General features: G+C 38.5%; 1 protein-coding gene across 11 annotated transcripts in view; it reads left to right on the top strand.

The window, feature by feature from the left end:
• Nucleotides 1-9,874, top strand: part of FAM184A (family with sequence similarity 184 member A) — a 127,689-nt gene that overhangs the window by 39,873 nt on the left and 77,942 nt on the right. The gene's annotated exons all lie outside the window — the stretch shown is intronic.

Here is a 9,874-nt window from a genome sequence, read left to right as displayed (position 1 = left end):
TTTTTTTTTCTTGTAATTTATTTCTAGTTTCATACCTTTGTGGTTGGAAAAGATGCTTGATGGGATTTCACTTTTTTAAAATTTATTGAAGCTTGTTTTATTGCCTAACATGTGATCTATCTTGAAGAATGTTCCAGGTGCACTTGAAAAGAATGTGTATTCTTCTGTTTAGGGTGGAATGTTCTATACATTAATCTGTTAGGTCCATCTGTTATAATGTGTCATTCAAAGGCACTGTTTCCCAGGGCATCTGGGTGGCTCAGTCGGTTAAGTGTCCGACTCTTGATCTCTGCTCAAGTCTTGATCTCAGGGTTGTGAGTTTGGGCTCCACATTGGGTATGAGCCCTACTTAAAAAAAAAAAAATTAGAAAAAGAAAACAAAGGCACTGTTTCCTTATTGATTTTCTATCTAGATGATTTATCCATTGATGTAAATGTACCATCCCTACTATTAATTGTATTACTGTCAATTTCTACCTTTATGTCTATTAATAATTGCTTTATGTATTTAGATACTCTTATCTCAGGTCCATAGACATTTACAGTTGTCATATCCTCTTGTTGGATTAATCTCTTAATCATTATGTAATGCCCTTCTTTGTCTATTGCTTCGGTCTTTGTTTTAAAGTCTATTTTGCCTGAAATAAGTATTTCCACCTTTTGTTTTGTTTTGTTTTGTTTTGCTTCCATTTGCATGATGTATGTTTTTCTGTCTCTTCACTTTAGGTCTGTATATTTCTTTAGGTCTGAAGTGAGTCTCTTGTTAACAGCATATAGATGGGTCTTTTTTTTTTTTTTTATTCAGTCACCCTATGTCTTTTGATTGAAGCATTTTGTCTATTTACATTTAAAGTGATTATTGATAGGTATGTACTTACTGCCATTTTGTTAATTGTTTTCTGGTTTTTTGTTTTTTTTTTTATTTGAGAGAGAGCACACGTGTGGCATGCACATACTTACAAATGGGGGAGAGGGAGAGGGAAAGAGAGAAGCAGGCTCCACACTTAGTATGGAGCCCCATCTGGGCTTGATCCCAGAACTCTGGGATCATGACCTGAGCTGAAAGCAAGAGTTGGATGCTTAACCAACCGAGCCATCCAGGTACCCTGTGTGGTTGTTTTTATAGTTCTTCTGTATTCCTTTCTTATCTAGCTCTATTATCTTATGGTTTGTTGGCTTTCTTTAGTGATACACTTGGATTCTTTTCTCTTTGTTTTTTGCATGTCCTACTACCAGATTTTGGTTTGAGGTTACCGTTAGGTTTGTATATAACATGTTATGCATATAGCAGTCTGTGTTAAGTTCATGGTCTCTTAAGTTTGAACACATTCTGAATTTTTACTACGCACTGTCCACATTTTATATATATGATGTCATATTTTACATCTTTCTACTTTTTGTATCCCTTGACTAATTTTTGTAGACATAACTGATTTTACTACTTTTGTGTTTTAAACTTCATACTGGCTTTATAAGTGATTCATCTACTACCTTTCCTCTGTGTTTACTTTTACCTGTGAGATTTTTCCCTTTTATAATTTTATTCTAGTATGGCCCTTTCTTTTCAGTCAAATAATACCCTGTAATGTTTGTTGTAAGGCTGCCTTAGTGGTGATGGTTTCCTTTAACTTTTGTTTGGGAAATTCTTTATCTCTCCTTCTATTCTGAATGATAACTTTGCTGGGTAGAGTATTCTTGGTTGCAGGTTTTTTTCCTTTCAGCACTTTGAATTTGCTACTCCCTTCTGGCCTGCAAAGTTTCTGCTGAAAAATCAGCTGATAGCCTTTGGGATTGCTCTTGTATGTAACTGTTTTCTTTTGTTGCTTTAAAATTCTCTCTTTATTATTACCTTTTGCCATTTTAAGTGGACCTCCTTGGGTTCCTCTTGTTAGCGGCTCTCTGTACTTCCTGGACCTAAATGTTTCCTTCCCCCAGTTAGGGTATTTTCAGCTATTGTTTCTTCAAATAGATTTTTTACCCCTTCTTTCTCTCTTCTCCTTTTGGGATCCCTGTAAAGTGAATGTTAGTATGCTTGATGTTGTCACTGAGTTCCTTTACCCTGTTTTCATTTTTTATCATTCTTTTTTGTTTTTGCTTTTCAGCTTGATTTTTCCCATACCCTGTCTTCCAGACCGTGGATCCGTTCTTGTGCCTCCTCTAGTCTGCCGCTTTTTCCCTCCGGTGTATTTTTTCAGTTACTGAATTCTTTCTCTCTGACTGGTTCTTTTTTATATTTTCTCTTTGTTGAAGTTGTCACTGACATTCTCCACTCTTTTCTCAAGTCCACTGAATATTGTTATGGCAATTATTTTGAATTCTTTATCAGGCCTATTGCTTATCTCCATTTCACTTAGGTCTTATACTGTGATTTTGTCTTATTCTTTTATTTGGAAAGTATTCCTCTGTCTCCTCATTTTGTCTTACTCTCTGTGTTTCTGTGTATTAGAGAGGTCAGCTACACCTCCTGGTGTTGAAAGTAGTGGCTTTATGTAAAAGAGGTCCTGTGTTGTCCAGTAATGCATTACCCCCTGGTGACCAGAACCAGGTGTTCCACTGGGTATCTCCTGTGTGGGCTACGTTCCCCCTGCTGTTGTGACTGAGCCGTATTTGCCTGCAGCCAAGCTGGCTGCACTGACCTGCTTTTCCTCCTGTGGGCGTACTGGGCAGGGTTTGCTCCCTGCACTGTTGAGAGGTCTCTCTGAGGTTGCCTAGGGCTCATTGGTGGGCGAGGTTGGGGTCAGGCTATTTATCTGCAGTCTAACTACATAGTGCATAGAATAACTACAGGTGCATAGAATAACAGGGCTTGCTCCCTGTGCAGCCAGCTAAAAGGGTCAACTGCTGGATCTGGGTTATCTCACCTTCTCCTCTGGGCAAGAGTCAGTTTGGAGTGGCACATGTCCCTGCTGGGGCTGTTTGCAGGAAGTGGTGGGACAGAAGCTGCTTTTGAGGATGGCTGCTAAGGTGTATTCACAGGAGAATGTAGTGCTAGCAACATAGATGGAGAGTGTGAGCTCTGGCTCCATCAAGTGTCCAGCTATCTAGGCTGGGGAGGGGAAGAGAAATGGTGCCTGTCAGCACTATTATTCCTGGAGATATCTGAATATTCCTGCTGTTCCAGTGCACATTCTGAGATTAGTAAATAAATCTTCACATACATCCTAGGTCCTGTGTCTTTGGTTGAGTTAATTATTATGCTGGCTCTTTAAGAGTGGGGACTCAGTTTTCTACTACCTTTCAGATTTCCTAGAGTTAACCCCACTGATTTTTAAAACTCTCAGAGTTAAGGCTTATTGGTTTTCAAAGCCAGATGTTATGGGGGCTTGTATTCCTAGTTCAGGTCCCTAGTGCCTAGGCTGCCTGGTGTGGGGTCTATCCTCTTGCTTCTTTGTGCTTATGATGTCCCTCCTGTTTGTGGTTAGTTTCACAGGGAGTTTGGTTCCCAGTCATGTCTATGCCCCTCCTACCCTTTTCAATGTGGCTTCCTCTCTAAGATTAGTTGTGGAAGGTTTGTTCTGCCAGTTTTCAGAGTTAGTTGCACTTATGTAGCTGCTATATCAAGAATGTCCTGGAGGAGGTGAGCTCAAGATTCTAAGAAAATGTTTTAAACACATTTTATTAACATGCTCTTATGTAGCAAGTATGCTAATACTATACCGACTCCAAAAAGGTGAACCATTTCATAGAAACATTAGATTCCCTAGGTAAGCCACCTAGAGCTCATCAATGTTATTTGATAATATGTGAAAATTTTACTTATAAGACTGGTATGCGAGTACTATTGAATATAAGTTATGGTTTAAAGCAATGGTCTGTGTTATTGCTCTAGAACAGATAGAATAGAACCTACATGGCAGAGGTCAATAACCCACTATTTTTGAGAAGTTAGAGTGTCTCTTTTCAATATTCTTTAAGTTTGGTGCTTTAAGGTGAGTAGCTCAATTAGAAGGACTGAGTGTTTAATAATAAAAATATATTTTATTCTTCCTTGTACAGGATCTTTTTTAAAAAATATATTGAATCTGAGATTGTTCCTTTATTACTTTGTAAGTTCCCTTGTGCCTCATATAGTACTTGTGTACTTGAGGGTAAATCCACACTTCCTCCCTCCTTCTCTCTCTCTCTCTCTTTCTCTCTCTATTAGTCTATGTGTCTCTGACATTGATAAGAAAGGGAAAGTGAACAAGTTCCCAGAAATTTCAAATAAGCAAAAACTAAAGATTGAGATTGGCTGGGAAACATCTGGAGGAGTAGTGATGAGAAGGGTCTGCACATGGTTGCTGTGTGTCTGAGGCTGTCTTCAGTGGGACATGCTGAGAAGGCTGGGGCTGGCCTCACCAGCTAACATTAGCAGCATTGTTTGTGTCCAGTGGAGAAGAGCACCCCCACTGCACTCTGTGAGGATAATTTCATCTCCCTATTAAGGAGAACTGTGACTCAGTCAGACAGGAGTTGTCCATCTTCCCTCTTTACCTAAAGATCTCAGTCTTCAGCCTTGCTCTCTTGGGAGGACTTTTTCCTACTGTCAGCCAGCACCAGTCTTTCCACTGTGTCAGGCAAGCCCAGCCTCAGACTTTCTTCATGACTTCGGTTCTACAATTGACCCTTTCTGGGTCACATTTTCAATCTCTCTTTTAAGAAAAGTACTCTCCCTGAACTTTGCTGCCTCCTAAGCCATTATCCTAGTTGTCCCTAGTTGTTTCCTTTCTTTTACCACCATTTCTTGGAGCTTTTCTCTACTAATGGACTGCCTCCATTCACTTACCATCCACTCACCCACTTTTGCCATTTTTCTTCCAGCTCTGCCCTCACCACTCTACCAAATGTGCTCTCAAAGACCTGCTTCTGAGATTTAGATTCTGAATTCAGGGTCTTTGAGTCTTCATTTTTCTTGATTTTTATTCAGCCTTTGACAAGATGTATTGTTCATCTTAGACCTTGATGCTCTGCCTCCATTCCACTCTTACTCATCTGTCCAGCATGTTGCCTCTGTCTGTGGGTCCTCATCCTCCCTGCTGCCCCTGAACCCTGCCCAAGGCCTGTCCTCAGTCTTTTTCAGTCTTTCTAATTAGTTTCTCCCTTCTGGATCCCATCCAGAGCAACAGCTACAATGCAAGTACCTCTGCAGTGTGTTGCATGTCTACCTTTGTAGCTCTGGAACCCATTTTTCCCCTCACATAATCCTGTGCTTTCCATTTCTGTGCCTTCTACTCTTAGCCTTCAGCTCACAATTCTCTCTCTCTACTTTATCCATAACATTTTGACTAAATGAAGAGATTCTGGTTGAGATAAAGTAAGCATTTCATTGAGAATAAGGGGAAACCCCTACATTACCACGGTCACTCCCATCCCTTGCAAAAACTCATTTTGTCTTTATTCTCCTTTGTGTAACTTATCAAAATTTTATTTGACTAATGGAGTAAATATTTGTTTAAGATTGGTCTCCACCAAGTTGCATGAGAATAGATACCATGTATGTGCATCCAGCTCACAGTTGTGTTTACTCTGCCAGTTATAGACCTTGGCACATAGCAGGTGTGCAATATATTTTTGCTGAACGGAAGAATAAATGAAGTAGGAATTGACCATTATAGATTTGCCAGTATGTTATCAAATTTTAACTAAGTAACTAGATTTTTAAACTTTTTCTCAAAATATGTGATCTTTTTCATAAGTAAAATTATTTCATAAGTAAAATTCTTTAAAATATTTAACTGTGATTTTTATAAATGTTTTATTGAGTGATTTTAAAGGAAACTTTCAGAGTGCCTGTTGGTAATTAATGAATGTTCCTTTAATTTTTTTTTTGAATTTTGATTGTTTTTTTCCTAAATGAAGGCATTTTGAATATTCTTTTTTTAATATTGTTAGTGTTAATCTTTTAAAAGGACTTAATGTTTTCTGACTATAATAGTAACATACATTCATTATAGAAGGTTTAGAAATACTGAAAGTATTTTCAGTGGAAAAGAGAGTGAGGAAGCAAGCTCACTGATGTCTCTTATATAGGCACTGATCCCATCATGAGGGCACCACCCTCATGATCTTGTCTAAACTTAATTATTTCCCGAAGGCCCCATCTTCAAATACCATTATATTGGCAGTTAGGGCTTCATTCAGTTAGATGAATTTTGTTGGGGGCAGGAGAGGGACACAATACAGTCTATAGCAGCCAACAACAAGAACTATTTCAGAGACTGTTTGTTGTTACCTAAGTAGCATTTTAAAGAGTAGATCTAGACTTATTCTCATTTTATTAGTGGGTAAGATTATTTGAAAATCTTCATAGAAAAAGTAAAAATTACTGACTATTCCTTTTTCATCCTGGAATATGTAGTTAAATCGTGCATTGTTGACATAAGCTGGAGCTGCGAAATTACATGAAATTGTGGTAATAATTGTGCTCTCCCATTCTCTGAGTGCTTATAGTCCCTGAAAAACTGCAAATGGCTCTTAATGTCTTTAAAAATACTTTATGAAAAGAGATTTAGAGAGTTTCCTTTTCCCATGTGGAAAATAATAGCCAACTTTATGGGTGATTATGATCACTCACCAAAGTTTCTTTTAAAGTTATTCTCGGACACCTGGGGGGCTCAGGTTAAATGCAGCCTTGGTTAAATGTCCGACTTTGGCTTAGGTCATGATTTCACAGCTCATGAGTTTGAGCCCTGCGTCGGGCTCTGTGCTGACAGCTCAGAACCTAGAGCCTGCTTCAGATTCTGTGACTCCCTCTCTCTCTGCCCTACCCTATCTTGTGGTGCTCTGTCCTCTGTGTCTCAAAAATAAATAAATAAATAAATAAACAAACAAACAAACATTAAAGACAAATTTTAAAGCTATTCCTATTTTCTCCATAAATAAATGATACAATGAATAAAAAAAGATTTATCATCTCATAGTGCTTTATATTTTTTGAAAAATATTTATATAGTATCATTTTTTTAAATGTCAGTGATAGGTTGATCTTATAATAATGATGTCACTAGGATAGAATAAATATGATCTCTATTTAATATTGAGAAACTTGAAGAAATTGGAGAAATTAAGTTATTTTACGTAGAGTGAGAAATCCAGTTTGGATCAGTTCTGTTACTTCAAGTCATATTTTCTGTGTGTTCAAAGAACATAGAATATTTCTATTTCTTTGGTCTGAGAAAGAGTAATTAATCAGAGAAAGATACTTTAAAATGGTTACTTTGTAATTATGTAGAAAAGTGAACAGTCAGGGGATATCTTGTTAATGTCAAGTTGAAAATTCATATATAGCATTCTCATTTATAGTGGTGTATTTTAAATGGCTATTTAAAGACACTATTAGTTTGTTATTGTTGTTTTTTAAGATTTTAGAAACTTTATTTTAACATTGCTGTCTTGGAAGATACTATTATATGGCCAGTATAATATTGTATTTCTTTTATATTTATACTTTCAGAATCAAATAATTGGTTTTCTTAATGTCTTAAGAAGCTGTAGTGGTAAGAACCCTGGACTATTTATTAGAGGGTAAACAAAGCTAGTGCAAATATTTTTTATTTTTGGCTGCCAACTTTGGCTGATGAGTTGTCAAGTGTGGAGCGCCTGCGGGGCTCAGTCGGTCCAGAGTCTGACTTCGGCTCAGGTCATGATCTCACAGTTCATGAGTTTGAGCCCTGTGTGGGGCTCTGTGCTGACAGCTTGGAGCCTGGAGCCTGCTTCAGATTCTGTGTCCCCCCGATCCCGACCCCTGCTTGTGCTCTGTCTCTCTCTGTCTTTCAAAAATGAATAAACATTTAAAAAAATTTTTTTTAATTTTTTTTTAATGTTTTATTTTTGAGACAGAGAGAGACAGAGCATGAATGGGGAGAGGGTCAGAGAGAGAGGGAGACACAGAATCAGAAGCAGGCTCCAGGTTCTGAGCTGTCAGCACAGAGCCTGACACGGGGCTCAAACTCATGGACCGCGAGATCGCGACCTGAGCCGAAGTCAGACGCTTAACTGGCTGAGCCACCCAGGCGCCCTAAAAAAATTTTTTTAAAAGATGACTTGTCAAGTGTACATCACAACAGGAGTCACTACTAAAGTCTCTTCCGTAATTACTCAACTTTGTTGTTGTAGTAGGAAAGCAGCTGTACACTACACATACACAAAGGGGCATAGCAGTGCTCCAGTAAAACTATTTACAAAGACCAGCAGCAGCCATATTGGGCCTGCAGGCCATAGTTTGCCGACATCTGGAATAGAATATCAAGTGAAATAGAGTTCCTCACCATATTTCCCCATTATTGGTCAGACATTTAGTTTGTTTTTCTTAAATTCTATTCTAATTTCACCTTTTAATCCATACTTTTGTATGTTACTGTGCTTTTATATCTTCAGCTACTTTTCTAGGCTCTCTAACATCCTAACCCAGCTTGCCAAAATTGTTGTCAAGACCCCCATTTTTAACCAGTTGAACATTTACTGATTTACAGGAATGAATAGTGGTAAGGAAATGAAGGTACTGGATATAAAGAAAAGATAGACTCCCATGAATTTGGGTGGCCTTGGAAGCCTTATTAAAGGATACAGGACTTGAGCTGATGCTTCAAAAACTGCAGGGAAATCAAGTATTAGAAAAAAGAGAAGAGTATTGTTGAGAAATTGTTGACAAAGGGAAGCTCACATCTTCCCTTAGTGTTTCATCCCTCGTTATATGGAATCCCACCATGGAGTGGTCCTTTTCAAGATCATCTCCTGGGATAAAATGATGAAAAGTGTCACTTATTATTCTCTAGGGATTCCATCTCTTGTATCATTTATTTTCCTTACATGTGCTTAGTAAGATAGGGGATTTGTGCAGATTCCCTGGGAAGGTCTGAGACCTGTGGCCTACACCATCTCTGCTCTAAGCATTCTACAAATGGACTTTTCTCCAGCTAGTTGGCATTTTTTTCCCTTAGTGCCTCTTTCAGTCTTTTGTGGGCATCAACATGATGGGTAGGTAAGACCCTGGAGGAAGGTAGTAGGAGTCTACCAACTTTCTTGGGTTATAGGCTACCTTTAGGCTTAAATGTGTAAATGAAAGGAGTCCTCTATGGGGATCTTGTCTAGCTCATTAGGGACATAACCTGGGATTTGGAATTAGGGTTATTTAAAAAAGGAGAAACTGGAAATGAGCATTTATTTCTGTTCTGTGCACATATTTCCCTTTGGAAGTAGCTAGCAGGTGAAGTAGCTGGCAAGACAAATGGAGTCCTGCCATCTCTCAATCTTTTCACCTTTGCTATGATTACATCTCTCAATAGTTAGAGCAGACCAAGTGAGTATATGAATGGGGGCCTGATTCTGGAAGACAAAGCCCTGTGTGGAGAGAGTGAAGCCCCTGCAGTGGGGTAAGCCTCTAATGTGTCTTCTCCTTCCACAAGTACAGCTACAGGCCTAGCAGGTGACCATCTAGATTTAGCAATAGGATCTGGCGTCACCAGGATGTGTGAAGAGCCAGGTAGTTTGTTTCTGTTGCCTCAGGCTGTATGAACAAGTTCTCTACAAAAATTGCAACATGTTTGCATCTTAATTGCCTCTGACTTTTGGGGCTGGAATCCATTTCTAAAGCCAGAATAAGATCACATTGAAATGAGTAAAGCTCCAGGACACTGATTTTTTAGCTTCTGGATTTTTGGATTGGAGAGTGTTCATTTCTCTTTACTTCAGAAGAAAGTGGGTGAACCTGTAAGCCTTAAGTAATAGTCATGAATATTGTACTGTTTGGCCACAGTGGTATGATGGAGGGTATCAAAGAACATACAAGAATGGAAGCATCACTACAAAGGGAGTAAGTTGTCATTTGTAATTAAGGTTGGGGAAATGTCAATGGAATCATTAGAATCCAAGGACTAAAATGAAAATAAAGACCTTT

The sequence above is a fragment of the Herpailurus yagouaroundi genome, unplaced genomic scaffold (assembly GCF_014898765.1).
Source record: "Herpailurus yagouaroundi ecotype Mexico unplaced genomic scaffold, PumYag 139, whole genome shotgun sequence".
Lineage (NCBI taxonomy): Eukaryota > Metazoa > Chordata > Mammalia > Carnivora > Felidae > Herpailurus > Herpailurus yagouaroundi.
Note: the sequence above shows the minus strand (reverse complement) of the source record. Positions and strands in the feature narration are given on the sequence as shown.